This window comes from Pseudophryne corroboree, chromosome 6, assembly GCF_028390025.1.
Source record: "Pseudophryne corroboree isolate aPseCor3 chromosome 6, aPseCor3.hap2, whole genome shotgun sequence".
Taxonomy (NCBI): Eukaryota; Metazoa; Chordata; class Amphibia; order Anura; family Myobatrachidae; genus Pseudophryne; species Pseudophryne corroboree.
This window is the reverse complement of record NC_086449.1, coordinates 92,804,185-92,828,891: the sequence shown is the minus strand read 5'-3', so window position 1 is coordinate 92,828,891 and position 24,707 is coordinate 92,804,185. Positions and strand designations below refer to the sequence as shown.

General features: G+C 37.2%; 44 non-coding genes across 44 annotated transcripts; 24 read left to right on the top strand and 20 right to left on the bottom strand.

The window, feature by feature from the left end:
* Positions 1–574: 574 nt before the first annotated feature.
* On the bottom strand, positions 575–646 carry TRNAE-UUC (transfer RNA glutamic acid (anticodon UUC)). Its single transcript has one exon. It is a non-coding gene; the product is annotated as a tRNA-Glu (tRNA).
* A 114-nt stretch (positions 647–760) lies between these two features.
* On the top strand, positions 761–833 carry TRNAM-CAU (transfer RNA methionine (anticodon CAU)). The gene has a single exon. It is a non-coding gene; the product is annotated as a tRNA-Met (tRNA).
* A 963-nt stretch (positions 834–1,796) lies between these two features.
* On the top strand, positions 1,797–1,869 carry TRNAM-CAU (transfer RNA methionine (anticodon CAU)). The gene has a single exon. It is a non-coding gene; the product is annotated as a tRNA-Met (tRNA).
* A 963-nt stretch (positions 1,870–2,832) lies between these two features.
* TRNAM-CAU (transfer RNA methionine (anticodon CAU)) lies at positions 2,833–2,905 on the top strand. The gene has a single exon. It is a non-coding gene; the product is annotated as a tRNA-Met (tRNA).
* A 777-nt stretch (positions 2,906–3,682) lies between these two features.
* Positions 3,683–3,754, bottom strand: TRNAE-UUC (transfer RNA glutamic acid (anticodon UUC)). Its single transcript has one exon. It is a non-coding gene; the product is annotated as a tRNA-Glu (tRNA).
* Positions 3,755–3,868: 114 nt separating this feature from the next.
* TRNAM-CAU (transfer RNA methionine (anticodon CAU)) lies at positions 3,869–3,941 on the top strand. The gene has a single exon. It is a non-coding gene; the product is annotated as a tRNA-Met (tRNA).
* Positions 3,942–4,718: 777 nt separating this feature from the next.
* TRNAE-UUC (transfer RNA glutamic acid (anticodon UUC)) lies at positions 4,719–4,790 on the bottom strand. The gene has a single exon. It is a non-coding gene; the product is annotated as a tRNA-Glu (tRNA).
* A 114-nt stretch (positions 4,791–4,904) lies between these two features.
* On the top strand, positions 4,905–4,977 carry TRNAM-CAU (transfer RNA methionine (anticodon CAU)). Its single transcript has one exon. It is a non-coding gene; the product is annotated as a tRNA-Met (tRNA).
* A 777-nt stretch (positions 4,978–5,754) lies between these two features.
* TRNAE-UUC (transfer RNA glutamic acid (anticodon UUC)) lies at positions 5,755–5,826 on the bottom strand. Its single transcript has one exon. It is a non-coding gene; the product is annotated as a tRNA-Glu (tRNA).
* A 114-nt stretch (positions 5,827–5,940) lies between these two features.
* TRNAM-CAU (transfer RNA methionine (anticodon CAU)) lies at positions 5,941–6,013 on the top strand. Its single transcript has one exon. It is a non-coding gene; the product is annotated as a tRNA-Met (tRNA).
* Positions 6,014–6,975: 962 nt separating this feature from the next.
* Positions 6,976–7,048, top strand: TRNAM-CAU (transfer RNA methionine (anticodon CAU)). The gene has a single exon. It is a non-coding gene; the product is annotated as a tRNA-Met (tRNA).
* Positions 7,049–7,825: 777 nt separating this feature from the next.
* TRNAE-UUC (transfer RNA glutamic acid (anticodon UUC)) lies at positions 7,826–7,897 on the bottom strand. Its single transcript has one exon. It is a non-coding gene; the product is annotated as a tRNA-Glu (tRNA).
* Positions 7,898–8,011: 114 nt separating this feature from the next.
* TRNAM-CAU (transfer RNA methionine (anticodon CAU)) lies at positions 8,012–8,084 on the top strand. Its single transcript has one exon. It is a non-coding gene; the product is annotated as a tRNA-Met (tRNA).
* Positions 8,085–8,861: 777 nt separating this feature from the next.
* TRNAE-UUC (transfer RNA glutamic acid (anticodon UUC)) lies at positions 8,862–8,933 on the bottom strand. The gene has a single exon. It is a non-coding gene; the product is annotated as a tRNA-Glu (tRNA).
* Positions 8,934–9,047: 114 nt separating this feature from the next.
* TRNAM-CAU (transfer RNA methionine (anticodon CAU)) lies at positions 9,048–9,120 on the top strand. The gene has a single exon. It is a non-coding gene; the product is annotated as a tRNA-Met (tRNA).
* A 777-nt stretch (positions 9,121–9,897) lies between these two features.
* Positions 9,898–9,969, bottom strand: TRNAE-UUC (transfer RNA glutamic acid (anticodon UUC)). Its single transcript has one exon. It is a non-coding gene; the product is annotated as a tRNA-Glu (tRNA).
* A 114-nt stretch (positions 9,970–10,083) lies between these two features.
* Positions 10,084–10,156, top strand: TRNAM-CAU (transfer RNA methionine (anticodon CAU)). Its single transcript has one exon. It is a non-coding gene; the product is annotated as a tRNA-Met (tRNA).
* Positions 10,157–10,933: 777 nt separating this feature from the next.
* TRNAE-UUC (transfer RNA glutamic acid (anticodon UUC)) lies at positions 10,934–11,005 on the bottom strand. Its single transcript has one exon. It is a non-coding gene; the product is annotated as a tRNA-Glu (tRNA).
* Positions 11,006–11,119: 114 nt separating this feature from the next.
* Positions 11,120–11,192, top strand: TRNAM-CAU (transfer RNA methionine (anticodon CAU)). The gene has a single exon. It is a non-coding gene; the product is annotated as a tRNA-Met (tRNA).
* Positions 11,193–11,969: 777 nt separating this feature from the next.
* TRNAE-UUC (transfer RNA glutamic acid (anticodon UUC)) lies at positions 11,970–12,041 on the bottom strand. Its single transcript has one exon. It is a non-coding gene; the product is annotated as a tRNA-Glu (tRNA).
* Positions 12,042–12,155: 114 nt separating this feature from the next.
* TRNAM-CAU (transfer RNA methionine (anticodon CAU)) lies at positions 12,156–12,228 on the top strand. The gene has a single exon. It is a non-coding gene; the product is annotated as a tRNA-Met (tRNA).
* Positions 12,229–13,005: 777 nt separating this feature from the next.
* On the bottom strand, positions 13,006–13,077 carry TRNAE-UUC (transfer RNA glutamic acid (anticodon UUC)). The gene has a single exon. It is a non-coding gene; the product is annotated as a tRNA-Glu (tRNA).
* Positions 13,078–13,191: 114 nt separating this feature from the next.
* TRNAM-CAU (transfer RNA methionine (anticodon CAU)) lies at positions 13,192–13,264 on the top strand. The gene has a single exon. It is a non-coding gene; the product is annotated as a tRNA-Met (tRNA).
* Positions 13,265–14,040: 776 nt separating this feature from the next.
* TRNAE-UUC (transfer RNA glutamic acid (anticodon UUC)) lies at positions 14,041–14,112 on the bottom strand. Its single transcript has one exon. It is a non-coding gene; the product is annotated as a tRNA-Glu (tRNA).
* Positions 14,113–14,226: 114 nt separating this feature from the next.
* On the top strand, positions 14,227–14,299 carry TRNAM-CAU (transfer RNA methionine (anticodon CAU)). The gene has a single exon. It is a non-coding gene; the product is annotated as a tRNA-Met (tRNA).
* Positions 14,300–15,076: 777 nt separating this feature from the next.
* Positions 15,077–15,148, bottom strand: TRNAE-UUC (transfer RNA glutamic acid (anticodon UUC)). Its single transcript has one exon. It is a non-coding gene; the product is annotated as a tRNA-Glu (tRNA).
* A 114-nt stretch (positions 15,149–15,262) lies between these two features.
* TRNAM-CAU (transfer RNA methionine (anticodon CAU)) lies at positions 15,263–15,335 on the top strand. Its single transcript has one exon. It is a non-coding gene; the product is annotated as a tRNA-Met (tRNA).
* Positions 15,336–16,112: 777 nt separating this feature from the next.
* On the bottom strand, positions 16,113–16,184 carry TRNAE-UUC (transfer RNA glutamic acid (anticodon UUC)). The gene has a single exon. It is a non-coding gene; the product is annotated as a tRNA-Glu (tRNA).
* Positions 16,185–16,298: 114 nt separating this feature from the next.
* On the top strand, positions 16,299–16,371 carry TRNAM-CAU (transfer RNA methionine (anticodon CAU)). Its single transcript has one exon. It is a non-coding gene; the product is annotated as a tRNA-Met (tRNA).
* A 777-nt stretch (positions 16,372–17,148) lies between these two features.
* TRNAE-UUC (transfer RNA glutamic acid (anticodon UUC)) lies at positions 17,149–17,220 on the bottom strand. Its single transcript has one exon. It is a non-coding gene; the product is annotated as a tRNA-Glu (tRNA).
* Positions 17,221–17,339: 119 nt separating this feature from the next.
* Positions 17,340–17,412, top strand: TRNAM-CAU (transfer RNA methionine (anticodon CAU)). Its single transcript has one exon. It is a non-coding gene; the product is annotated as a tRNA-Met (tRNA).
* Positions 17,413–18,189: 777 nt separating this feature from the next.
* On the bottom strand, positions 18,190–18,261 carry TRNAE-UUC (transfer RNA glutamic acid (anticodon UUC)). The gene has a single exon. It is a non-coding gene; the product is annotated as a tRNA-Glu (tRNA).
* A 114-nt stretch (positions 18,262–18,375) lies between these two features.
* TRNAM-CAU (transfer RNA methionine (anticodon CAU)) lies at positions 18,376–18,448 on the top strand. The gene has a single exon. It is a non-coding gene; the product is annotated as a tRNA-Met (tRNA).
* Positions 18,449–19,225: 777 nt separating this feature from the next.
* On the bottom strand, positions 19,226–19,297 carry TRNAE-UUC (transfer RNA glutamic acid (anticodon UUC)). The gene has a single exon. It is a non-coding gene; the product is annotated as a tRNA-Glu (tRNA).
* A 114-nt stretch (positions 19,298–19,411) lies between these two features.
* Positions 19,412–19,484, top strand: TRNAM-CAU (transfer RNA methionine (anticodon CAU)). Its single transcript has one exon. It is a non-coding gene; the product is annotated as a tRNA-Met (tRNA).
* Positions 19,485–20,260: 776 nt separating this feature from the next.
* On the bottom strand, positions 20,261–20,332 carry TRNAE-UUC (transfer RNA glutamic acid (anticodon UUC)). Its single transcript has one exon. It is a non-coding gene; the product is annotated as a tRNA-Glu (tRNA).
* Positions 20,333–20,446: 114 nt separating this feature from the next.
* Positions 20,447–20,519, top strand: TRNAM-CAU (transfer RNA methionine (anticodon CAU)). Its single transcript has one exon. It is a non-coding gene; the product is annotated as a tRNA-Met (tRNA).
* Positions 20,520–21,296: 777 nt separating this feature from the next.
* Positions 21,297–21,368, bottom strand: TRNAE-UUC (transfer RNA glutamic acid (anticodon UUC)). Its single transcript has one exon. It is a non-coding gene; the product is annotated as a tRNA-Glu (tRNA).
* Positions 21,369–21,482: 114 nt separating this feature from the next.
* TRNAM-CAU (transfer RNA methionine (anticodon CAU)) lies at positions 21,483–21,555 on the top strand. Its single transcript has one exon. It is a non-coding gene; the product is annotated as a tRNA-Met (tRNA).
* A 963-nt stretch (positions 21,556–22,518) lies between these two features.
* On the top strand, positions 22,519–22,591 carry TRNAM-CAU (transfer RNA methionine (anticodon CAU)). The gene has a single exon. It is a non-coding gene; the product is annotated as a tRNA-Met (tRNA).
* A 777-nt stretch (positions 22,592–23,368) lies between these two features.
* Positions 23,369–23,440, bottom strand: TRNAE-UUC (transfer RNA glutamic acid (anticodon UUC)). Its single transcript has one exon. It is a non-coding gene; the product is annotated as a tRNA-Glu (tRNA).
* A 114-nt stretch (positions 23,441–23,554) lies between these two features.
* TRNAM-CAU (transfer RNA methionine (anticodon CAU)) lies at positions 23,555–23,627 on the top strand. The gene has a single exon. It is a non-coding gene; the product is annotated as a tRNA-Met (tRNA).
* Positions 23,628–24,404: 777 nt separating this feature from the next.
* On the bottom strand, positions 24,405–24,476 carry TRNAE-UUC (transfer RNA glutamic acid (anticodon UUC)). The gene has a single exon. It is a non-coding gene; the product is annotated as a tRNA-Glu (tRNA).
* A 114-nt stretch (positions 24,477–24,590) lies between these two features.
* Positions 24,591–24,663, top strand: TRNAM-CAU (transfer RNA methionine (anticodon CAU)). Its single transcript has one exon. It is a non-coding gene; the product is annotated as a tRNA-Met (tRNA).
* Positions 24,664–24,707: the final 44 nt, after the last annotated feature.

Sequence of the window (24,707 nt, the reverse complement as noted above, 5' to 3'; positions counted from 1 at the left end):
CTCATCCAAGATGTACCCATTTAGGGGAAAAAAAGCATAAAGCATTTTTCATTCTATTTGTCATGACTGTTGTCCTCAGAACAGTGCATTGTAACTTGAGAGTTAAAACTCTGTTTCTTGTAAAGTTGCCAGAACACCTATCTGGATTTAAGGAATTTTCTCTTTATAACAGGAGTTAACATCTGTAAATTTGTTTTAACGCCAAAGGATTTTAGACCATAACTAATGGAAAAGGTGTTTTCAGATCACTTGACACATTTGTAACATTTTTTTATTTTATTTTTTATGCAGCTGGAATCAATGATGGAAAAGGGGAGCATAATGCATTGTTCTATTCTTTGTGATTTTTGTCCTCAGAGAGCCCATTTCTCACAGTTTCATAATACCTGGAAATTTTACCTGTGATAAGGCCAATGATAATGGCACAGCAGTTGCCCAAAACCTTGTCACAATTAGTAGCAGTGGATCACGTCTGCAATTGGAACCACATCAGACACAAGGAAACATCTGGCTACAACTATTAGTTTTTGTTCCTCTGCTTTTGAATCTGTTTAGAAACAACAATAAGATTCCATTCCCATACCGGGAGTCGAACCCGGGCCGCCGGGGTGAAAACCAGGAATCCTTACCGCTAGACCATATGGGAAGCTGAAACAAATCTCCTTCAAAGTTTCATACAAGGAAAACATTTTTACTGATATCGGAAATTTGTTAAACCAAAATGCCTCACCTTTTCTAATTCAAATCTAAGGCTACAGTTGCCTTGTTAGCGCAGTTGGTAGCGCGTCAGTCTCATAATCTGTAGGTCGTGAGTTCAAGCCTCACACAAGGCATTTTTATTGATGTCTGTTTTGGGAGCATGGCATTACAATATGAGAGATGCAGTCCTGTTTCTATCAAACTAGACTGATTGCATCAAAATGTTACCTTTCAGAAAGAGTTGTGTCATCTGTTTATAATTGCAGATAAGCTTTAATAATTCACCTGACCTATAAAAGATTTCAGACCAGCAATAAAAGAAAAGATGTCAAATAACTCATCCAAGATCTACCCCATTTAAGGGAAAACAAGCATAAAGCATTTTTCATTCTATTTGTCATGACTGTAGTCCTCAGAACAGTGTATTGGAACTTAAGAGTTAAAACTCTGTTTCTTGTAAAGTTGCCAGAACACCTATCCGGATTGAAGGAATTTTCTTTTTATAACAGGACTTAACATCTGTAAATTTGTTTTAACGCCAAAGGATTTTAGACCATAACTAATGGAAAAGGTGTTTTCAGATCACTTGACACATTTGTAACATTTTTTTATTTTATTTTTCATGCAGCTGGAATCAATGATGGAAAAGGGGAGCATAATGCATTGTTCTATTCTTTGTGATTTTTGTCCTCAGAGAGCCCAATTCTCACAGTTTCATAATACCTGGAAATTTTACCGTTGATAAGGCCAATGATAATGGCACAGCAGTTGCCCAAAACCTTGTCACAATTAGTAGCAGTGGATCACGTCTGCAATTGGAACCACATCAGACACAAGGAAACATCTGGCTACAACTATTAGTTTTTGTTCCTCTGCTTTTGAATCTGTTTAGAAACAACAATAAGATTCCATTCCCATACCGGGAGTCGAACACAAGCCGCCTGGGTGAAAACCAGGAATCCTTACCGCTAGACCATATGGGAAGCTGAAATAAATCTCCTTCAAAGTTTCATACAAGGAAAACATTTTTACTGATATAGGAAATTTGTTAATCCAAAATGCCTCACCTTTTCTAATCCAAAAATAAGCCTACAGTTGCCTAGTTAGCGCAGTTGGTAGCGCATCAGTCTCATAATCTGAAGGTCGTGAGTTCAAGCCTCACACAGGGCATTTTTATTGATGTCTATTTTGGGAGCATGGCATTGCAATATGAGAGATGCAGTCCTGTTTCTAACAAACTAGACTGATAGCATCAAAATGTTACCTTTTCAGAAAGAGTTGTGTCATCTGTTTATAATTGCAGATAAGCTTTAATTATTCACCTGACCTATAAAAGATTTCAGACCAGCAATAAAAGAAAAGATGTCAAATAACTCATCCAAGATGTACCCATTTAGGGGAAAAAAAGCATAAAGCATTTTTCATTCTATTTGTCATGACTGTTGTCCTCAGAACAGTGCATTGTAACTTGAGAGTTAAAACTCCGTTTCTTGTAAAGTTGCCAGAACACCTATCTGGATTGAAGGAATTTTCTCTTTATAACAGGAGTTAACATCTGTAAATTTGTTTTAACGCCAAAGGATTTTAGACCATAACTAAAGGAAAAGGTGTTTTCAGATCACTTGACACATTTGTAACATTTTTTTATTTTATTTTTCATGCAGCTGGAATCAATGATGGAAAAGGGGAGCATAATGCATTGTTCTATTCTTTGTGATTTTTGTCCTCAGAGAGCCCATTTCTCACAGTTTCATAATACCTGGAAATTTTACCGTTGATAAGGCCAATGATAATGGCACAGCAGTTGCCCAAAACCTTGTCACAATTAGTAGCAGTGGATCACGTCTGTAATTGGAACCACATCAGACACAAGGAAACATCTGGCTACAACTATTAGTTTTTGTTCCTCTGCTTTTGAATCTGTTTAGAAACAACAATAAGATTCCATTCCCATACCGGGAGTCGAACCCGAGCCGCCGGGGTGAAAACCAGGAATTCTTACCGCTAGACCATATGGGAAGCTGAAGTAAATCTCCTTCAAAGTTTCATACAAGGAAAACATTTTTACTGATATAGGAAATTTGTTAAACCAAAATGCCTCACCTTTTCTAATCCAAATCTAAGGCTACAGTTGCCTTGTTAGCGCAGTTGGTAGCGCGTCAGTCTCATAATCTGAAGGTCGTGAGTTCAAGCCTCACACAGGGCATTTTTATTGATGTCTGTTTTGGAAGCATGGCATTACAATATGAGAGATGCAGTCCTGTTTCTAACAAACTAGACTGATTGCATCAAAATGTTACCTTTCAGAAAGATTTGTGTCATCTGTTTATAATTGCAGATAAGCTTTAATAATTCACCTGACCTATAAAAGATTTCAGACCAGCAATAAAAGAAAAGATGTCAAATAACTCATCCAAGATGTACCCCATTTAGGGGAAAACAAGCATAAAGCATTTTTCATTCTATTTGTCATGACTGTTGTCCTCAGAACAGTGTATTGGAACTTGAGAGTTAAAACTCTGTTTCTTGTAAAGTTGCCAGAACACCTATCCGGATTGAAGGAATTTTCTCTTTATAACAGGAGTTACCATCTGTAAATTTGTTTTAACGCCAAAGGATTTTAGACCATAACTAATGGAAAAGGTGTTTTCAGATCACTTGACACATTTGTAACATTTTTTTATTTTATTTTTCATGCAGCTGGAATCAATGATGGAAAAGGGGAGCATAATGCATTGTTCTATTCTTTGTGATTTTTGTCCTCAGAGAGCCCATTTCTCACAGTTTCATAATACCTAGAAATTTTACCTATGATAAGGCCAATGATAATGGCACAGCAGTTGCCCAAAACCTCATCACAATTAGTAGCAGTGGATCACGTCTGCAATTGGAACCACATCAGACACAAGGAAACATCTGGCTACAACTATTAGTTTTTGTTCCTCTGCTTTTGAATCTGTTTAGAAACAACAATAAGATTCCATTCCCATACCGGGAGTCGAACCCGGGCCACCTGGGTGAAAACCAGGAATCCTTACCGCTAGACCATATGGGAAGCGGAAATAAATCTCCTTCAAAGTTTCATACATGGAAAACATTTTTACTGATATCGGAAATTTGTTAAACCAAAATGCCTCACCTTTTCTAATCCAAATCTAAGGCTACAGTTGCCTTGTTAGCGCAGTTGGTAGCGCGTCAGTCTCATAATCTGAAGGTCATGAGTTCAAGCCTCACACAGGGCATTTTTATTGATGTCTGTTTTGGGAGCATGGCATTACAATATGAGAGATGCAGTCCTGTTTCTAACAAACTAGACTGATTGCATCAAAATGTTACCTTTCAGAAAGAGTTGTGTCATCTGTTTATAATTGCAGATAAGCTTTAATAATTCACCTGACCTATAAAAGATTTCAGACCAGCAATAAAAGAAAAGATGTCAAATAACTCATCCAAGATCTACCCCATTTAGGGGAAAACAAGCATAAAGCATTTTTCATTCTATTTGTCATGACTGTAGTCCTCAGAACAGTGTATTGGAACTTGAGAGTTAAAACTCTGTTTCTTGTAAAGTTGCCAGAACACCTATCCGGATTGAAGGAATTTTCTCTTTATAACAGGACTTAACATCTGTAAATTTGTTTTAACGCCAAAGGATTTTAGACCATAACTAATGGAAAAGGTGTTTTCAGATCACTTGACACATTTGTAACATTTTTTTATTTTATTTTTCATGCAGCTGGAATCAATGATGGAAAAGGGGAGCATAATGCATTGTTCTATTCTTTGTGATTTTTGTCCTCAGAGAGCCCATTTCTCACAGTTTCATAATACCTGGAAATTTTACCTTTGATAAGGCCAATGATAATGGCACAGCAGTTGCCCAAAACCTTGTCACAATTAGTAGCAGTGGATCACGTCTGCAATTGGAACCATATCAGACACAAGGAAACATCTGGCTACAACTGTTAGTTTTTGTTCCTCTGCTTTTGAATCTGTTTAGAAACAACAATAAGATTCCATTCCCATACCGGGAGTCGAACCCGGGCCGCCTGGGTGAAAACCAGGAATCCTTACCGCTAGACCATATGGGAAGCTGAAATAAATCTCTTTCAAAGTTTCATACAAGGAAAACATTTTTACTGATATAGGAAATTTGTTAATCCAAAATGCCTCACCTTTTCTAATCCAAAAATAAGCCTACAGTTACCTTGTTAGCGCAGTTGGTAGCGCGTCAGTCTCATAATCTGAAGGTCGTGAGTTCAAGCCTCACACAGGGCATTTTTTTTTATGTCTATTTTGGGAGCATGGCATTGCAATATGAGAGATGCAGTCCTGTTTCTAACAAACTAGACTGAGTGCATCAAAATGTTACCTTTCAGAAAGAGTTGTGTCATCTGTTTATAATTGCAGATAAGCTTTAATAATTCACCTGACCTATAAAAGATTTCAGACCAGCAATAAAAGAAAAGATGTCAAATAACTCATCCAAGATGTACCCCATTTAGGGCAAAACAAGCATAAAGCATTTTTCATTCTATTTGTCATGACTGTAGTCCTCAGAACAGTGTATTGGAACTTGAGAGTTAAAACTCTGTTTCTTGTAAAGTTGCCAGAACACCTATCTGGATTGAAGGAATTTTCTCTTTATAACAGGACTTAACATCTGTAAATTTGTTTTAACGCCAAAGGATTTTAGACCATAACTAATGGAAAAGGTGTTTTCAGATCACTTGACACATTTGTAACATTTTTTTATTTTATTTTTCATGCAGCTGGAATCAATGATGGAAAAGGGGAGCATAATGCATTGTTCTATTCTTTGTGATTTTTGTCCTCAGAGAGCCCATTTCTCACAGTTTCATAATACCTGGAAATTTTACCTTTGATAAGGCCAATCATAATGGCACAGCAGTTGCCCAAAACCTTGTCACAATTAGTAGCAGTGGATCACGTCTGCAATTGGAACCACATCAGACACAAGGAAACATCTGGCTACAACTATTAGTTTTTGTTCCTCTGCTTTTGAATCTGTTTAGAAACAACAATAAGATTCCATTCCCATACCGGGAGTCTAACCCGGGCCGCCTGGGTGAAAACCAGGAATCCTTACCGCTAGACCATATGGGAAGCTGAAGTAAATCTCCTTCAAAGTTTCATACAAGGAAATCATTTTTACTGATATAGGAAATTTGTTAATCCAAAATGCCTCACCTTTTCTAATCCAAAAATAAGCCTACAGTTGCCTTGTTAGCGCAGTTGGTAGCGCGTCAGTCTCATAATCTGAAGGTCGTGAGTTCAAGCCTCACACAGGGCATTTTTATTGATGTCTATTTTGGGAGCATGGCATTGCAATATGAGAGATGCAGTCCTGTTTCTAACAAACTAGACTGATAGCATCAAAATGTTACCTTTCAGAAAGAGTTGTGTCATCTGTTTATAATTGCAGATAAGCTTTAATAATTCACCTGACCTATAAAAGATTTCAGACCAGCAATAAAAGAAAAGATGTCAAATAACTCATCCAAGATGTACCCAATTAGGGGAAAAAAAGCATAAAGCATTTTTCATTCTATTTGTCATGACTGTTGTCCTCAGAACAGTGCATTGTAACTTGAGAGTTAAAACTCAGTTTCTTGTAAAGTTGCCAGAACACCTATCCGGATTGAAGGAATTTTCTCTTTATAACAGGAGTTAACATCTGTAAATTTGTTTTAACACCAAAGGATTTTAGACCATAACTAATGGAAAAGGTGTTTTCAGATCACTTGACACATTTGTAACATTTTTTTATTTTATTTTTCATGCAGCTGGAATCAATGATGGAAAAGGGGAGCATAATGCATTGTTCTATTCTTTGTGATTTTTGTCCTCAGAGAGCCCATTTCTCACAGTTTAATAATACCTGGAAATTTTACCTTTGATAAGGCCAATGATAATGGCACAGCAGTTGCCCAAAACCTTGTCACAATTAGTAGCAGTGGATCACGTCTGCAATTGGAACCACATCAGACACAAGGAAACATCTGGCTACAACTATTAGTTTTTGTTCCTCTGCTTTTGAATCTGTTTAGAAACAACAATAAGATTCCATTCCCATACCGGGAGTCGAACACAAGCCGCCTGGGTGAAAACCAGGAATCCTTACCGCTAGACCATATGGGAAGCTGAAATAAATCTCCTTCAAAGTTTCATACAAGGAAAACATTTTTACTGATAAAGGAAATTTGTTAATCCAAAATGCCTCACCTTTTCTAATCCAAAAATAAGCCTACAGTTGCCTAGTTAGCGCAGTTGGTAGTGCGTCAGTCTCATAATCTGAAGGTCGTGAGTTCAAGCCTCACACTGGGCATTTTTATTGATGTCTATTTTGGGAGCATGGCATTGCAATATGAGAGATGCAGTCCTGTTTCTAACAAACTAGACTGATAGCATCAAAATGTTACCTTTTCAGAAAGAGTTGTGTCATCTGTTTATAATTGCAGATAAGCTTTAATAATTCACCTGACCTATAAAAGATTTCAGACCAGCAATAAAAGAAAAGATGTCAAATAACTCATCCAAGATGTACCCATTTAGGGGAAAAAAAGCATAAAGCATTTATCATTCTATTTGTCATGACTGTTGTCCTCAGAACAGTGCATTGTAACTTGAGAGTTAAAACTCCGTTTCTTGTAAAGTTGCCAGAACACCTATCTGGATTGAAGGAATTTTCTCTTTATAACAGGAGTTAACATCTGTAAATTTGTTTTAACGCCAAAGAATTTTAGACCATAACTAAAGGAAAAGGTGTTTTCAGATCACTTGACACATTTGTAACATTTTTTTATTTTATTTTTCATGCAGCTGGAATCAATGATGGAAAAGGGGAGCATAATGCATTGTTCTATTCTTTGTGATTTTTGTCCTCAGAGAGCCCATTTCTCACAGTTTCATAATACCTAGAAATTTTACCTGTGATAAGGCCAATAATAATGGCACAGCAGTTGCCCAAAACCTCATCACAATTAGTAGCAGTGGATCACGTCTGCAATTGGAACCACATCAGACACAAGGAAACATCTGGCTACAACTATTAGTTTTTGTTCCTCTGCTTTTGAATCTGTTTAGAAACAACAATAAGATTCCATTCCCATACCGGGAGTCGAACCCGGGCCACCTGGGTGAAAACCAGGAATCCTTACCGCTAGACCATATGGGAAGCTGAAATAAATCTCCTTCAAAGTTTCATACAAGGTAAACATTTTTACTGATATCGGAAATTTGTTAAACCAAAATGCCTCACCTTTTCTAATCCAAATCTAAGGCTACAGTTGCCTTGTTAGCGCAGTTGGTAGCGCGTCAGTCTCATAATCTGAAAGTCGTGAGTTCAAGCCCCACACAGGGCATTTTTATTGATGTCTGTTTTGGGAGCATGGCATTACAATATGAGAGATGCAGTCCTGTTTCTAACAAACTAGACTGATTGCATCAAAATGTTACCTTTCAGAAAGAGTTGTGTCATCTGTTTATAATTGCAGATAAGCTTTAATAATTCACCTGACCTATAAAAGATTTCAGACCAGCAATAAAAGAAAAGATGTCAAATAACTCATCCAAAATCTACCCCATTTAGGGGAAAACAAGCATAAAGCATTTTTCATTCTATTTGTCATGACTGTAGTCCTCAGAACAGTGTATTGGAACTTAAGAGTTAAAACTCTGTTTCTTGTAAAGTTGCCAGAACACCTATCCGGATTGAAGGAATTTTCTTTTTATAACAGGACTTAACATCTGTAAATTTGTTTTAACGCCAAAGGGTTTTAGACCATAACTAATGGAAAAGGTGTTTTCAGATCACTTGACACATTTGTAACATTTTTTTATTTTATTTTTCATGCAGCTGGAATCAATGATGGAAAAGGGGAGCATAATGCATTGTTCTATTCTTTGTGATTTTTGTCCTCAGAGAGCCCATTTCTCACAGTTTCATAATACCTGGAAATTTTACCGTTGATAAGGCCAATGATAATGGCACAGCAGTTGCCCAAAACCTTGTCACAATTAGTAGCAGTGGATCACGTCTGCAATTGGAACCACATCAGACACAAGGAAACATCTGGCTACAACTATTAGTTTTTGTTCCTCTGCTTTTGAATCTGTTTAGAAACAACAATAAGATTCCATTCCCATACCGGGAGTCGAACCCGAGCCGCCTGGGTGAAAACCAGGAATTCTTACCGCTAGACCATATGGGAAGCTGAAGTAAATCTCCTTCAAAGTTTCATACAAGGAAAACATTTTTACTGATATAGGAAATTTGTTAAACCAAAATGCCTCACCTTTTCTAATCCAAATCTAAGGCTACAGTTGCCTTGTTAGCGCAGTTGGTAGCGCGTCAGTCTCATAATCTGAAGGTCGTGAGTTCAAGCCTCACACAGGGCATTTTTATTGATGTCTGTTTTGGGAGCATGGCATTACAATATGAGAGATGCAGTCCTGTTTCTAACAAACTAGACTGATTGCATCAAAATGTTACCTTTCAGAAAGATTTGTGTCATCTGTTTATAATTGCAGATAAGCTTTAATAATTCACCTGACCTATAAAAGATTTCAGACCAGCAATAAAAGAAAAGATGTCAAATAACTCATCCAAGATGTACCCCATTTAGGGGAAAACAAGCATAAAGCATTTTTCATTCTATTTGTCATGACTGTTGTCCTCAGAACAGTGCATTGTAACTTGAGAGTTAAAACTCTGTTTCTTGTAAAGTTGCCAGAACACCTATCTGGATTTAAGGAATTTTCTCTTTATAACAGGAGTTAACATCTGTAAATTTGTTTTAACGCCAAAGGATTTTAGACCATAACTAATGGAAAAGGTGTTTTCAGATCACTTGACACATTTGTAACATTTTTTTATTTTATTTTTCATGCAGCTGGAATCAATGATGGAAAAGGGGAGCATAATGCATTGTTCTATTCTTCGTGATTTTTGTCCTCAGAGAGCCCATTTCTCACAGCTTCATAATACCTAGAAATTTTACCTATGATAAGGCCAATGATAATGGCACAGCAGTTGCCCAAAACCTCATCACAATTAGTAGCAGTGGATCACGTCTGCAATTGGAACCACATCAGACACAAGGAAACATCTGGCTACAACTATTAGTTTTTGTTCCTCTGCTTCTGAATCTGTTTAGAAACAACAATAAGATTCCATTCCCATACCGGGAGTCGAACCCGGGCCACCTGGGTGAAAACCAGGAATCCTTACCGCTAGACCATATGGGAAGCAGAAATAAATCTCCTTCAAAGTTTCATACATGGAAAACATTTTTACTGATATCGGAAATTTGTTAAACCAAAATGCCTCACCTTTTCTAATCCAAATCTAAGGCTACAGTTGCCTTGTTAGCGCAGTTGGTAGCGCGTCAGTCTCATAATCTGAAGGTCATGAGTTCAAGCCTCACACAGGGCATTTTTATTGATGTCTGTTTTGGGAGCATGGCATTACAATATGAGAGATGCAGTCCTGTTTCTAACAAACTAGACTGATTGCATCAAAATGTTACCTTTCAGAAAGAGTTGTGTCATCTGTTTATAATTGCAGATAAGCTTTAATAATTCACCTGACCTATAAAAGATTTCAGACCAGCAATAAAAGAAAAGATGTCAAATAACTCATCCAAAATCTACCCCATTTAGGGGAAAACAAGCATAAAGCATTTTTCATTCTATTTGTCATGACTGTAGTCCTCAGAACAGTGTATTGGAACTTAAGAGTTAAAACTCTGTTTCTTGTAAAGTTGCCAGAACACCTATCCGGATTGAAGGAATTTTCTTTTTATAACAGGACTTAACATCTGTAAATTTGTTTTAACGCCAAAGGGTTTTAGACCATAACTAATGGAAAAGGTGTTTTCAGATCACTTGACACATTTGTAACATTTTTTTATTTTATTTTTCATGCAGCTGGAATCAATGATGGAAAAGGGGAGCATAATGCATTGTTCTATTCTTTGTGATTTTTGTCCTCAGAGAGCCCATTTCTCACAGTTTCATAATACCTGGAAATTTTACCGTTGATAAGGCCAATGATAATGGCACAGCAGTTGCCCAAAACCTTGTCACAATTAGTAGCAGTGGATCACGTCTGCAATTGGAACCACATCAGACACAAGGAAACATCTGGCTACAACTATTAGTTTTTGTTCCTCTGCTTTTGAATCTGTTTAGAAACAATAATAAGATTCCATTCCCATACCGGGAGTCGAACCCGAGCCGCCTGGGTGAAAACCAGGAATTCTTACCGCTAGACCATATGGGAAGCTGAAGTAAATCTCCTTCAAAGTTTCATACAAGGAAAACATTTTTACTGATATAGGAAATTTGTTAAACCAAAATGCCTCACCTTTTCTAATCCAAATCTAAGGCTACAGTTGCCTTGTTAGCGCAGTTGGTAGCGCGTCAGTCTCATAATCTGAAGGTCGTGAGTTCAAGCCTCACACAGGGCATTTTTATTGATGTCTGTTTTGGGAGCATGGCATTACAATATGAGAGATGCAGTCCTGTTTCTAACAAACTAGACTGATTGCATCAAAATGTTACCTTTCAGAAAGATTTGTGTCATCTGTTTATAATTGCAGATAAGCTTTAATAATTCACCTGACCTATAAAAGATTTCAGACCAGCAATAAAAGAAAAGATGTCAAATAACTCATCCAAGATGTACCCCATTTAGGGGAAAACAAGCATAAAGCATTTTTCATTCTATTTGTCATGACTGTTGTCCTCAGAACAGTGCATTGTAACTTGAGAGTTAAAACTCTGTTTCTTGTAAAGTTGCCAGAACACCTTTCTGGATTTAAGGAATTTTCTCTTTATAACAGGAGTTAACATCTGTAAATTTGTTTTAACGCCAAAGGATTTTAGACCATAACTAATGGAAAAGGTGTTTTCAGATCACTTGACACATTTGTAACATTTTTTTATTTTATTTTTCATGCAGCTGGAATCAATGATGGAAAAGGGGAGCATAATGCATTGTTCTATTCTTTGTGATTTTTGTCCTCAGAGAGACCATTTCTCACAGTTTCATAATACCTAGAAATTTTACCTGTGATAAGGCCAATGATAATAGCACAGCAGTTGCCCAAAACCTCATCACAATTAGTAGCAGTGGATCACGTCTGCAATTGGAACCACCACAGACACAAGGAAACATCTTGCTACAACTATTAGTTTTTGTTCCTCTGCTTTTGAATCTGTTTAGAAACAACAATAAGATTCCATTCCCATACCGGGAGTCGAACCCGGGCCGCCTGGGTGAAAACCAGGAATCCTTACCGCTAGACCATATGGGAAGCTGAAATAAATCTCCTTCAAATTTTCATACAAGGAAAACATTTTTACTGATATAGGAAATTTGTTAATCCAAAATGCCTCACCTTTTCTAATCCAAAAATAAGCCTACAGTTGCCTTGTTAGCGCAGTTGGTAGCGCGTCAGTCTCATAATCTGAAGGTCGTGAGTTCAAGCCTCACACAGGGCATTTTTATTGATGTCTATTTTGGGAGCATGGCATTGCAATATGAGAGATGCAGTCCTGTTTCTAACAAACTAGACTGATAGCATCAAAATGTTACCTTTCAGAAAGAGTTGTGTCATCTGTTTATAATTGCAGATACGCTTTAATAATTCACCTGACCTATAAAAGATTTCAGACCAGCAATAAAAGAAAAGATGTCAAATAAGTCATCCAAGATGTACCCCATTTAGGGGAAAACAAACATAAAGCATTTTTCATTCTATTTGTCATGACTGTAGTCCTCAGAACAGTGTATTGGAACTTGAGAGTTAAAACTCTGTTTCTTGTAATGTTGCCAGAACACCTATCCGGATTGAAGGAATTTTCTCTTTATAACAGGACTTAACATCTGTAAATTTGTTTTAACGCCAAAGGATTTTAGACCATAACTAATGGAAAAGGTGTTTTCAGATCACTTGACACATTTGTAACATTTTTTTATTTTATTTTTCATGCAGCTGGAATCAATGATGGAAAAGGGGAGCATAATGCATTGTTCTATTCTTTGTGATTTTTGTCCTCAGAGAGCCCATTTCTCACAGTTTCATAATACCTGGAAATTTTACCTTTGATAAGGCCAATGATAATGGCACAGCAGTTGCCCAAAACCTTGTCACAATTAGTAGCAGTGGATCACGTCTGCAATTGGAGCCACATCAGACACAAGGAAACATCTGGCTACAACTATTAGTTTTTGTTCCTCTGCTTTTGAATCTGTTTAGAAACAACAATAAGATTCCATTCCCATACCGGGAGTCGAACCCGAGCCGCCTGGGTGAAAACCAGGAATCCTTACCGCTAGACCATATGGGAAGCTGAAATAAATCTCCTTCAAAGTTTCATACAAGGTAAACATTTTTACTGATATAGGAAATTTGTTAATCCAAAATGCCTCACCTTTTCTAATCCAAAAATAAGCCTACAGTTGCCTTGTTAGCGCAGTTGGTAGCGCGTCAGTCTCATAATCTGAAGGTCGTGAGTTCAAGCCTCACACAGGGCATTTTTATTGATGTCTATTTTGGGAGCATGGCATTGCAATATGAGAGATGCAGTCCTGTTTCTAACAAACTAGACTGATAGCATCAAAATGTTACCTTTCAGAAAGAGTTGTGTCATCTGTTTATAATTGCAGATAAGCTTTAATAATTCACCTGACCTATAAAAGATTTCAGACCAGCAATAAAAGAAAAGATGTCAAATAACTCATCCAAGATGTACCCATTTAGGGGAAGAAAAGCATGAAGCATTTTTCATTCTATTTGTCATGACTGTTGTCCTCAGAACAGTGCATTGTAACTTGAGAGTTAAAACTCAGTTTCTTGTAAAGTTGCCAGAACACCTATCTGGATTGAAGGAATTTTCTCTTTATAACAGGAGTTAACATCTGTAAATTTGTTTTAACGCCACAGGATTTTAGACCATAACTAATGGAAAAGGTGTTTTCAGATCACTTGACACATTTGTAACATTTTTTTATTTTATTTTTCATGCAGCTGGAATCAATGATGGAAAAGGGGAGCATAATGAATTGTTCTGTTCTTTGTGAGTTTTGTCCTCAGAGAGCCCATTTCTCACAGTTTCATAATACCTAGAAATTTTACCTGTGATAAGGCCAATGATAATGGCACAGCAGTTGCCCAAAACCTCATCACAATTAGTAGCAGTGGATCACGTCTGCAATTGGTACCACATCAGACACAAGGAAACATCTGGCTACAACTATTAGTTTTTGTTCCTCTGCTTTTGAATCTGTTTAGAAACAACAAAAAGATTCCATTCCCATACCGGGAGTCGAACCCGGGCCACCTGGGTGAAAACGAGGAATCCTTACCGCTAGACCATATGGGAAGCTGAAATAAATCTCCTTCAAAGTTTCATACAAGGAAAACATTTTTACTGATATAGGAAATTTGTTAATCCAAAATGCCTCACCTTTTCTAATCCAAAAATAAGCCTACAGTTGCCTTGTTAGCGCAGTTGGTAGCGCGTCAGTCTCATAATCTGAAGGTCGTGAGTTCAAGCCTCACACAGGGCATTTTTATTGATGTCTATTTTGGGAGCATGGCATTGCAATATGGGAGATGCAGTCCTGTTTCTAACAAACTAGACTGATTGCATCAAAATGTTACCTTTCAGAAAGAGTTGTGTCATCTGTTTATAATTGCAGATACGCTTTAATAATTCACCTGACCTATAAAAGATTTCAGACCAGCAATAAAAGAAAAGATGTCAAATAACTCATCCAAGATGTACCCCATTTAGGGGAAAACAAGCATAAAGCATTTTTCATTCTATTTGTCATGACTGTTGTCCTCAGAACAGTACATTGTAACTTGAGAGTTAAAACTCCGTTTCTTGTAAAGTTGCCAGAACACCTATCTGGATTGAAGGAATTTTCTCTTTATAACAGGAGTTAACATCTGTAAATTTGTTTTAACGCCAAAGGATTTTAGACCATAACTAATGGAAAAGGTGTTTTCAGATCACTTGACACATTTGTAACATTTTTTTATTTTATTTTTCATGCAGCTGGAATCAATGATGGAAAAGGGGAGCATAATGCATTGTTCTATTCTTTGTGATTTTTGTCCTCATAGAGCCCATTTCTCACAGTTTCATAATACCTAGAAATTTTACCTGTGATAAGGCCAATGATAATGGCACAGCAGTTGCCCAAAACCTCATCACAATTAGTAGCTGTGGATCACGTCTGCAATTGGAACCACATCAGACACAAGGAAACATCTGGCTACAACTATTAGTTTTTGTTCCTCTGCTTTTGAATCTGTTTAGAAACAACAATAAGATTCCATTCCCATACCGGGAGTCGAACCCGGGCCACCTGGGTGAAAACCAGGAATCCTTACCGCTAGACCATATGGGAAGCTGAAATAAATCTCCTTCAAAGTTTCATACAAGGAAAACATTTTTACTGATATCGGAAATTTGTTAAACCAAAATGCCTCACCTTTTCTAATCCAAATCTAAGGCTACAGTTGCCTTGTTGGCGCAGTTGGTAGCGCGTCAGTCTCATAATCTGAAGGTCGTGAGTTCAAGCCTCACACAGGGCATTTTTATTGATGTCTGTTTTGGGAGCATGCCATTACAATATGAGAGATGCAGTCCTGTTTCTAACAAACTAGACTGATAGCATCAAAATGTTACCTTTCAGAAAGAGTTGTGTCATCTGTTTATAATTGCAGATAAGCTTTAATAATTCACCTGACCTATAAAAGATTTCAGACCAGCAATAAAAGAAAAGATGTCAAATAACTCATCCAATATCTACCCCATTTAGGGGAAAAAAAGCATAAAGCATTTTTCATTCTATTTGTCATGACTGTTGTCCTCAGAACAGTGCATTGTAACTTGAGAGTTAAAACTCTGCTTCTTGTAAAGTTGCCAGAACACCTATCCGGATTGAAGGAATTTTCTCTTTATAACAGGAGTTAACATCTGTAAATTTGTTTTAACGCCAAAGGATTTTAGACCATAACTAATGGAAAAGGTGTTTTCAGATCACTTGACACATTTGTAACATTTTTTTATTTTATTTTTCATGCAGCTGGAATCAATGATGGAAAAGGGGAGCATAATGCATTGTTCTATTCTTTGTGATTTTTGTCCTCAGAGAGCCCATTTCTCACAGTTTCATAATACCTGGAAATTTTACCTGTGATAAGGCCAATGATAATGGCACAGCAGTTGCCCAAAACCTTGTCACAATTAGTAGCAGTGGATCACGTCAGCAATTGGAACCACATCAGACACAAGGAAACATCTGGCTACAACTATTAGTTTTTGTTCCTCTGCTTTTGAATCTGTTTAGAAACAACAATAAGATTCCATTCCCATACCGGGAGTCGAACCCAGGCCGCCTGTGTGAAAACCAGGAATCCTTACCGCTAGACCATATGGGAAGCTGAAATAAATCTCCTTCAAAGTTTCATACAAGGAAAACATTTTTACTGATATAGGAAATGTGTTAATCCAAAATGCCTCACCTTTTCTAATCCAAAAATAAGCCTACAGTTGCCTTGTTAGCGCAGTTGGTAGCGCGTCAGTTTCATAATCTGAAGGTCGTGAGTTCAAGCCTCACACAGGGCGTTTTTATTGATGTCTATTTTGGGAGCATGGCATTGCAATATGAGAGATGCAGTCCTGATTCTAACAAACTAGAATGATTGCATAAAAATGTTACCTTTCAGAAAGAGTTGTGTCATCTGTTTATAATTGCAGATAAGCTTTAATAATTCACCTGACCTATAAAAGATTTCAGACCAGCAATAAAAGAAAAGATGTCAAATAACTCATCCAAGATCTACCCCATTTAGGGGAAAACAAGCATAAAGCATTTTTCATTCTATTTGTCATGACTGTAGTCCTCAGAACAGTGTATTGGAACTTGAGAGTTAAAACTCTGTTTCTTGTAAAGTAGCCAGAACACCTATCCGGATTGAAGGAATTTTCTCTTTATAACAGGACTTAACATCTGTAAATTTGTTTTAACGCCAAAGGATTTTAGACCATAACTAATGGAAAAGGTGTTTTCAGATCACTTGACACATTTGTAACATTTTTTTATTTTATTTTTCATGCAGCTGGAATCAATGATGGAAAAGGGGAGCATAATGCATTGTTCTATTCTTTGTGATTTTTGTCCTCAGAGAGCCCATTTCTCACAGTTTCATAATACCTGGAAATTTTACCTTTGATAAGGCCAATGATAATGGCACAGCAGTTGTCCAAAACCTTGTCACAATTAGTAGCAGTGGATCACGTCTGCAATTGGAACCACATCAGACACAAGGAAACATCTGGCTACAACTATTAGTTTTTGTTACTCTGCTTTTGAATCTGTTTAGAAACAACAATAAGATTCCATTCCCATACCGGGAGTCGAACCCGGGCCGCCTGGCTGAAAACCAGGAATCCTTACCGCTAGACCATATGGGAAGCTGAAATAAATCTCCTTCAAAGTTTCATACAAGGAAAACATTTTACTGATATCGGAAATTTGTTAAACCAAAATGCCTCACCTTTTCTAATCCAAATCCAAACCTAAGGCTACAGTTGCCTTGTTAGCGCAGTTGGTAGCGCGTCAGTCTCATAATCTGAAGGTTGTGAGTTCAAGCCTCACACAGGGCATTTTTATTGATGTCTATTTTGGGAGCATGGCATTACAATATGAGAGATGCAGTCCTGTTTCTAACAAACTATACTGATTGCATCAAAATGTTACCTTTCAGAAAGAGTTGTGTCATCTGTTTATAATTGCAGATACGCTTTAATAATTCACCTGACCTATAAAAGATTTCAGACCAGCAATAAAAGAAAAGATGTCAAATAACTCATCCAAGATGTACCCCATTTAGGGGAAAACAAGCATAAAGCATTTTTCATTCTATTTGTCATGACTGTAGTCCTCAGAACAGTGTATTGGAACTTGAGAGTTAAAACTCTGTTTCTTGTAAAGTTGCCAGAACACCTATCCGGATTGAAGGAATTTTCTCTTTATAACAGGACTTAACATCTGTAAATTTGTTTTAACGCCAAAGGATTTTAGACCATAACTAATGGAAAAGGTGTTTTCAGATCACTTGACACATTTGTAACATTTTTTTATTTTATTTTTCATGCAGCTGGAATCAATGATGGAAAAGGGGAGCATAATGCATTGTTCTATTCTTTGTGATTTTTGTCCTCAGAGAGACCATTTCTCACAGTTTCATAATACCTAGAAATTTTACCTGTGATAAGGCCAATGATAATAGCACAGCAGTTGCCCAAAACCTCATCACAATTAGTAGCAGTGGATCACGTCTGCAATTGGAACCACCACAGACACAAGGAAACATCTTGCTACAACTATTAGTTTTTGTTCCTCTGCTTTTGAATCTGTTTAGAAACAACAATAAGATTCCATTCCCATACCGGGAGTCGAACCCGGGCCGCCTGGGTGAAAACCAGGAATCCTTACCGCTAGACCATATGGGAAGCTGAAATAAATCTCCTTCAAATTTTCATACAAGGAAAACATTTTTACTGATATAGGAAATTTGTTAATCCAAAATGCCTCACCTTTTCTAATCCAAAAATAAGCCTACAGTTGCCTTGTTAGCGCAGTTGGTAGCGCGTCAGTCTCATAATCTGAAGGTCGTGAGTTCAAGCCTCACACAGGGCATTTTTATTGATGTCTATTTTGGGAGCATGGCATTGCAATATGAGAGATGCAGTCCTGTTTCTAACAAACTAGACTGATAGCATCAAAATGTTACCTTTCAGAAAGAGTTGTGTCATCTGTTTATAATTGCAGATACGCTTTAATAATTCACCTGACCTATAAAAGATTTCAGACCAGCAATAAAAGAAAAGATGTCAAATAAGTCATCCAAGATGTACCCCATTTAGGGGAAAACAAACATAAAGCATTTTTCATTCTATTTGTCATGACTGTAGTCCTCAGAACAGTGTATTGGAACTTGAGAGTTAAAACTCTGTTTCTTGTAATGTTGCCAGAACACCTATCCGGATTGAAGGAATTTTCTCTTTATAACAGGACTTAACATCTGTAAATTTGTTTTAACGCCAAAGGATTTTAGACCATAACTAATGGAAAAGGTGTTTTCAGATCACTTGACACATTTGTAACATTTTTTTATTTTATTTTTCATGCAGCTGGAATCAATGATGGAAAAGGGGAGCATAATGCATTGTTCTATTCTTTGTGATTTTTGTCCTCAGAGAGCCCATTTCTCACAGTTTCATAATACCTGGAAATTTTACCTTTGATAAGGCCAATGATAATGGCACAGCAGTTGCCCAAAACCTTGTCACAATTAGTAGCAGTGGATCACGTCTGCAATTGGAGCCACATCAGACACAAGGAAACATCTGGCTACAACTATTAGTTTTTGTTCCTCTGCTTTTGAATCTGTTTAGAAACAACAATAAGATTCCATTCCCATACCGGGAGTCGAACCCGAGCCGCCTGGGTGAAAACCAGGAATCCTTACCGCTAGACCATATGGGAAGCTGAAATAAATCTCCTTCAAAGTTTCATACAAGGTAAACATTTTTACTGATATAGGAAATTTGTTAATCCAAAATGCCTCACCTTTTCTAATCCAAAAATAAGCCTACAGTTGCCTTGTTAGCGCAGTTGGTAGCGCGTCAGTCTCATAATCTGAAGGTCGTGAGTTCAAGCCTCACACAGGGCATTTTTATTGATGTCTATTTTGGGAGCATGGCATTGCAATATGAGAGATGCAGTCCTGTTTCTAACAAACTAGACTGATAGCATCAAAATGTTACCTTTCAGAAAGAGTTGTGTCATCTGTTTATAATTGCAGATAAGCTTTAATAATTCACCTGACCTATAAAAGATTTCAGACCAGCAATAAAAGAAAAGATGTCAAATAACTCATCCAAGATGTACCCATTTAGGGGAAGAAAAGCATGAAGCATTTTTCATTCTATTTGTCATGACTGTTGTCCTCAGAACAGTGCATTGTAACTTGAGAGTTAAAACTCAGTTTCTTGTAAAGTTGCCAGAACACCTATCTGGATTGAAGGAATTTTCTCTTTATAACAGGAGTTAACATCTGTAAATTTGTTTTAACGCCACAGGATTTTAGACCATAACTAATGGAAAAGGTGTTTTCAGATCACTTGACACATTTGTAACATTTTTTTATTTTATTTTTCATGCAGCTGGAATCAATGATGGAAAAGGGGAGCATAATGAATTGTTCTGTTCTTTGTGAGTTTTGTCCTCAGAGAGCCCATTTCTCACAGTTTCATAATACCTAGAAATTTTACCTGTGATAAGGCCAATGATAATGGCACAGCAGTTGCCCAAAACCTCATCACAATTAGTAGCAGTGGATCACGTCTGCAATTGGTACCACATCAGACACAAGGAAACATCTGGCTACAACTATTAGTTTTTGTTCCTCTGCTTTTGAATCTGTTTAGAAACAACAAAAAGATTCCATTCCCATACCGGGAGTCGAACCCGGGCCACCTGGGTGAAAACGAGGAATCCTTACCGCTAGACCATATGGGAAGCTGAAATAAATCTCCTTCAAAGTTTCATACAAGGAAAACATTTTTACTGATATAGGAAATTTGTTAATCCAAAATGCCTCACCTTTTCTAATCCAAAAATAAGCCTACAGTTGCCTTGTTAGCGCAGTTGGTAGCGCGTCAGTCTCATAATCTGAAGGTCGTGAGTTCAAGCCTCACACAGGGCATTTTTATTGATGTCTATTTTGGGAGCATGGCATTGCAATATGGGAGATGCAGTCCTGTTTCTAACAAACTAGACTGATTGCATCAAAATGTTACCTTTCAGAAAGAGTTGTGTCATCTGTTTATAATTGCAGATACGCTTTAATAATTCACCTGACCTATAAAAGATTTCAGACCAGCAATAAAAGAAAAGATGTCAAATAACTCATCCAAGATGTACCCCATTTAGGGGAAAACAAGCATAAAGCATTTTTCATTCTATTTGTCATGACTGTTGTCCTCAGAACAGTACATTGTAACTTGAGAGTTAAAACTCCGTTTCTTGTAAAGTTGCCAGAACACCTATCTGGATTGAAGGAATTTTCTCTTTATAACAGGAGTTAACATCTGTAAATTTGTTTTAACGCCAAAGGATTTTAGACCATAACTAATGGAAAAGGTGTTTTCAGATCACTTGACACATTTGTAACATTTTTTTATTTTATTTTTCATGCAGCTGGAATCAATGATGGAAAAGGGGAGCATAATGCATTGTTCTATTCTTTGTGATTTTTGTCCTCATAGAGCCCATTTCTCACAGTTTCATAATACCTAGAAATTTTACCTGTGATAAGGCCAATGATAATGGCACAGCAGTTGCCCAAAACCTCATCACAATTAGTAGCTGTGGATCACGTCTGCAATTGGAACCACATCAGACACAAGGAAACATCTGGCTACAACTATTAGTTTTTGTTCCTCTGCTTTTGAATCTGTTTAGAAACAACAATAAGATTCCATTCCCATACCGGGAGTCGAACCCGGGCCACCTGGGTGAAAACCAGGAATCCTTACCGCTAGACCATATGGGAAGCTGAAATAAATCTCCTTCAAAGTTTCATACAAGGAAAACATTTTTACTGATATCGGAAATTTGTTAAACCAAAATGCCTCACCTTTTCTAATCCAAATCTAAGGCTACAGTTGCCTTGTTGGCGCAGTTGGTAGCGCGTCAGTCTCATAATCTGAAGGTCGTGAGTTCAAGCCTCACACAGGGCATTTTTATTGATGTCTGTTTTGGGAGCATGCCATTACAATATGAGAGATGCAGTCCTGTTTCTAACAAACTAGACTGATAGCATCAAAATGTTACCTTTCAGAAAGAGTTGTGTCATCTGTTTATAATTGCAGATAAGCTTTAATAATTCACCTGACCTATAAAAGATTTCAGACCAGCAATAAAAGAAAAGATGTCAAATAACTCATCCAATATCTACCCCATTTAGGGGAAAAAAAGCATAAAGCATTTTTCATTCTATTTGTCATGACTGTTGTCCTCAGAACAGTGCATTGTAACTTGAGAGTTAAAACTCTGCTTCTTGTAAAGTTGCCAGAACACCTATCCGGATTGAAGGAATTTTCTCTTTATAACAGGAGTTAACATCTGTAAATTTGTTTTAACGCCAAAGGATTTTAGACCATAACTAATGGAAAAGGTGTTTTCAGATCACTTGACACATTTGTAACATTTTTTTATTTTATTTTTCATGCAGCTGGAATCAATGATGGAAAAGGGGAGCATAATGCATTGTTCTATTCTTTGTGATTTTTGTCCTCAGAGAGCCCATTTCTCACAGTTTCATAATACCTGGAAATTTTACCTGTGATAAGGCCAATGATAATGGCACAGCAGTTGCCCAAAACCTTGTCACAATTAGTAGCAGTGGATCACGTCTGCAATTGGAACCACATCAGACACAAGGAAACATCTGGCTACAACTATTAGTTTTTGTTCCTCTGCTTTTGAATCTGTTTAGAAACAACAATAAGATTCCATTCCCATACCTGGAGTCTAACCCGGGCCACCTGGGTGAAAACCAGGAAACCTTACCGCTAGACCATATGGGAAGCTGAAGTAAATCTCCTTCAAAGTTTCATGCAAGGAAAACATTTTTACTGATATAGGAAATTTGTTAATCCAAAATGCCTCACCTTTTCTAATACAAAAACAAGCCTACAGTTGCTTTGTTAGCGCAGTTGGTAACGCTTCAGTCTCATAATCTGAAGGTCGTGAGTTCAAGCCTCACACAGGGCATTTTTATTGATGTCTATTTTGGGAGCATGGCATTGCAATATGAGAGATGCAGTCCTGTTTCTAACAAACTAGACTGATAGCATCAAAATGTTACCTTTCAGAAAGAGTTGTGTCATCTGTTTATAATTGCAGATAAGCTTTAATAATTCACCTGACCTATAAAAGATTTCAGACCAGCAATAAAAGAAAAGATGTCAAATAACTCATCCAAGATGTACCCCTTTTAGGGGAAAACAAGCATAAAGCATTTTTCATTCTATTTGTCATGACTGTAGTCCTCAGAACAGTGTATTGGAAATTGAGAGTTAAAACTCTGTTTCTTGTAAAGTTGCCAGAACACCTATCCGGATTGAAGGAATTTTCTCTTTATAACAGGACTTAACATCTGTAAATTTGTTTTAACGCCAAAGGATTTTAGACCATAACTAATGGAAAAGGTGTTTTCAGATCACTTGACACATTTGTAACATTTTTTTATTTTATTTTTCATGCAGCTGGAATCAATGATGGAAAAGGGGAGCATAATGCATTGTTCTATTCTTTGTGATTTTTGTCCTCAGAGAGCCCATTTCTCACAGTTTCATAATACCTGGAAATTTTACCTTTGATAAGGCCAATGATAATGGCACAGCAGTTGCCCAAAACCTTGTCACAATTAGTAGCAGTGGATCACGTCTGCAATTGGAACCACATCAGACACAAGGAAACATCTGGCTACAACTATTAGTTTTTGTTCCTCTGCTTTTGAATCTGTTTAGAAACAACAATAAGATTCCATTCCCATACCGGGAGTCGAACCCAGGCCGCCTGTGTGAAAACCAGGAATCCTTACCGCTAGACCATATGGGAAGCTGAAATAAATATCCTTCAAAGTTTCATACAAGGAAAACATTTTTACTGATATAGGAAATGTGTTAATCCAAAATGCCTCACCTTTTCTAATCCAAAAATAAGCCTACAGTTGCCTTGTTAGCGCAGTTGGTAGCGCGTCAGTTTCATAATCTGAAGGTCGTGAGTTCAAGCCTCACACAGGGCGTTTTTATTGATGTCTATTTTGGGAGCATGGCATTGCAATATGAGAGATGCAGTCCTGATTCTAACAAACTAGAATGATTGCATAAAAATGTTACCTTTCAGAAAGAGTTGTGTCATCTGTTTATAATTGCAGATAAGCTTTAATAATTCACCTGACCTATAAAAGATTTCAGACCAGCAATAAAAGAAAAGATGTCAAATAACTCATCCAAGATCTACCCCATTTAGGGGAAAACAAGCATAAAGCATTTTTCATTCTATTTGTCATGACTGTAGTCCTCAGAACAGTGTATTGGAACTTGAGAGTTAAAACTCTGTTTCTTGTAAAGTAGCCAGAACACCTATCCGGATTGAAGGAATTTTCTCTTTATAACAGGACTTAACATCTGTAAATTTGTTTTAACGCCAAAGGATTTTAGACCATAACTAATGGAAAAGGTGTTTTCAGATCACTTGACACATTTGTAACATTTTTTTATTTTATTTTTCATGCAGCTGGAATCAATGATGGAAATGGGGAGCATAATGCATTGTTCTATTCTTTGTGATTTTTGTCCTCAGAGAGCCCATTTCTCACAGTTTCATAATACCTGGAAATTTTACCTTTGATAAGGCCAATGATAATGGCACAGCAGTTGCCCAAAACCTTGTCACAATTAGTAGCAGTGGATCACGTCTGCAATTGGAACCACATCAGACACAAGGAAACATCTGGCTACAACTATTAGTTTTTGTTCCTCTGCTTTTGAATCTGTTTAGAAACAACAATAAGATTCCATTCCCATACCGGGAGTCGAACCTGGGCCGCCTGGGTGAAAACCAGGAATCCTTACCGCTAGACCATATGGGAAGCTGAAATAAATCTCCTTCAAAGTTTCATACAAGGAAAACATTTTTACTGATATAGGAAATTTGTTAATCCAAAATGCCTCACCTTTTCTAATCCAAAAATAAGCCTACCGTTGCCTTGTTAGCGCAGTTGGTAGCGCGTCAGTCTCATAATCTGAAGGTCGTGAGTTCAAGCCTCACACAGGGCATTTTTATTGATGTCTATTTTTGGAGCATGGCATTGCAATATGAG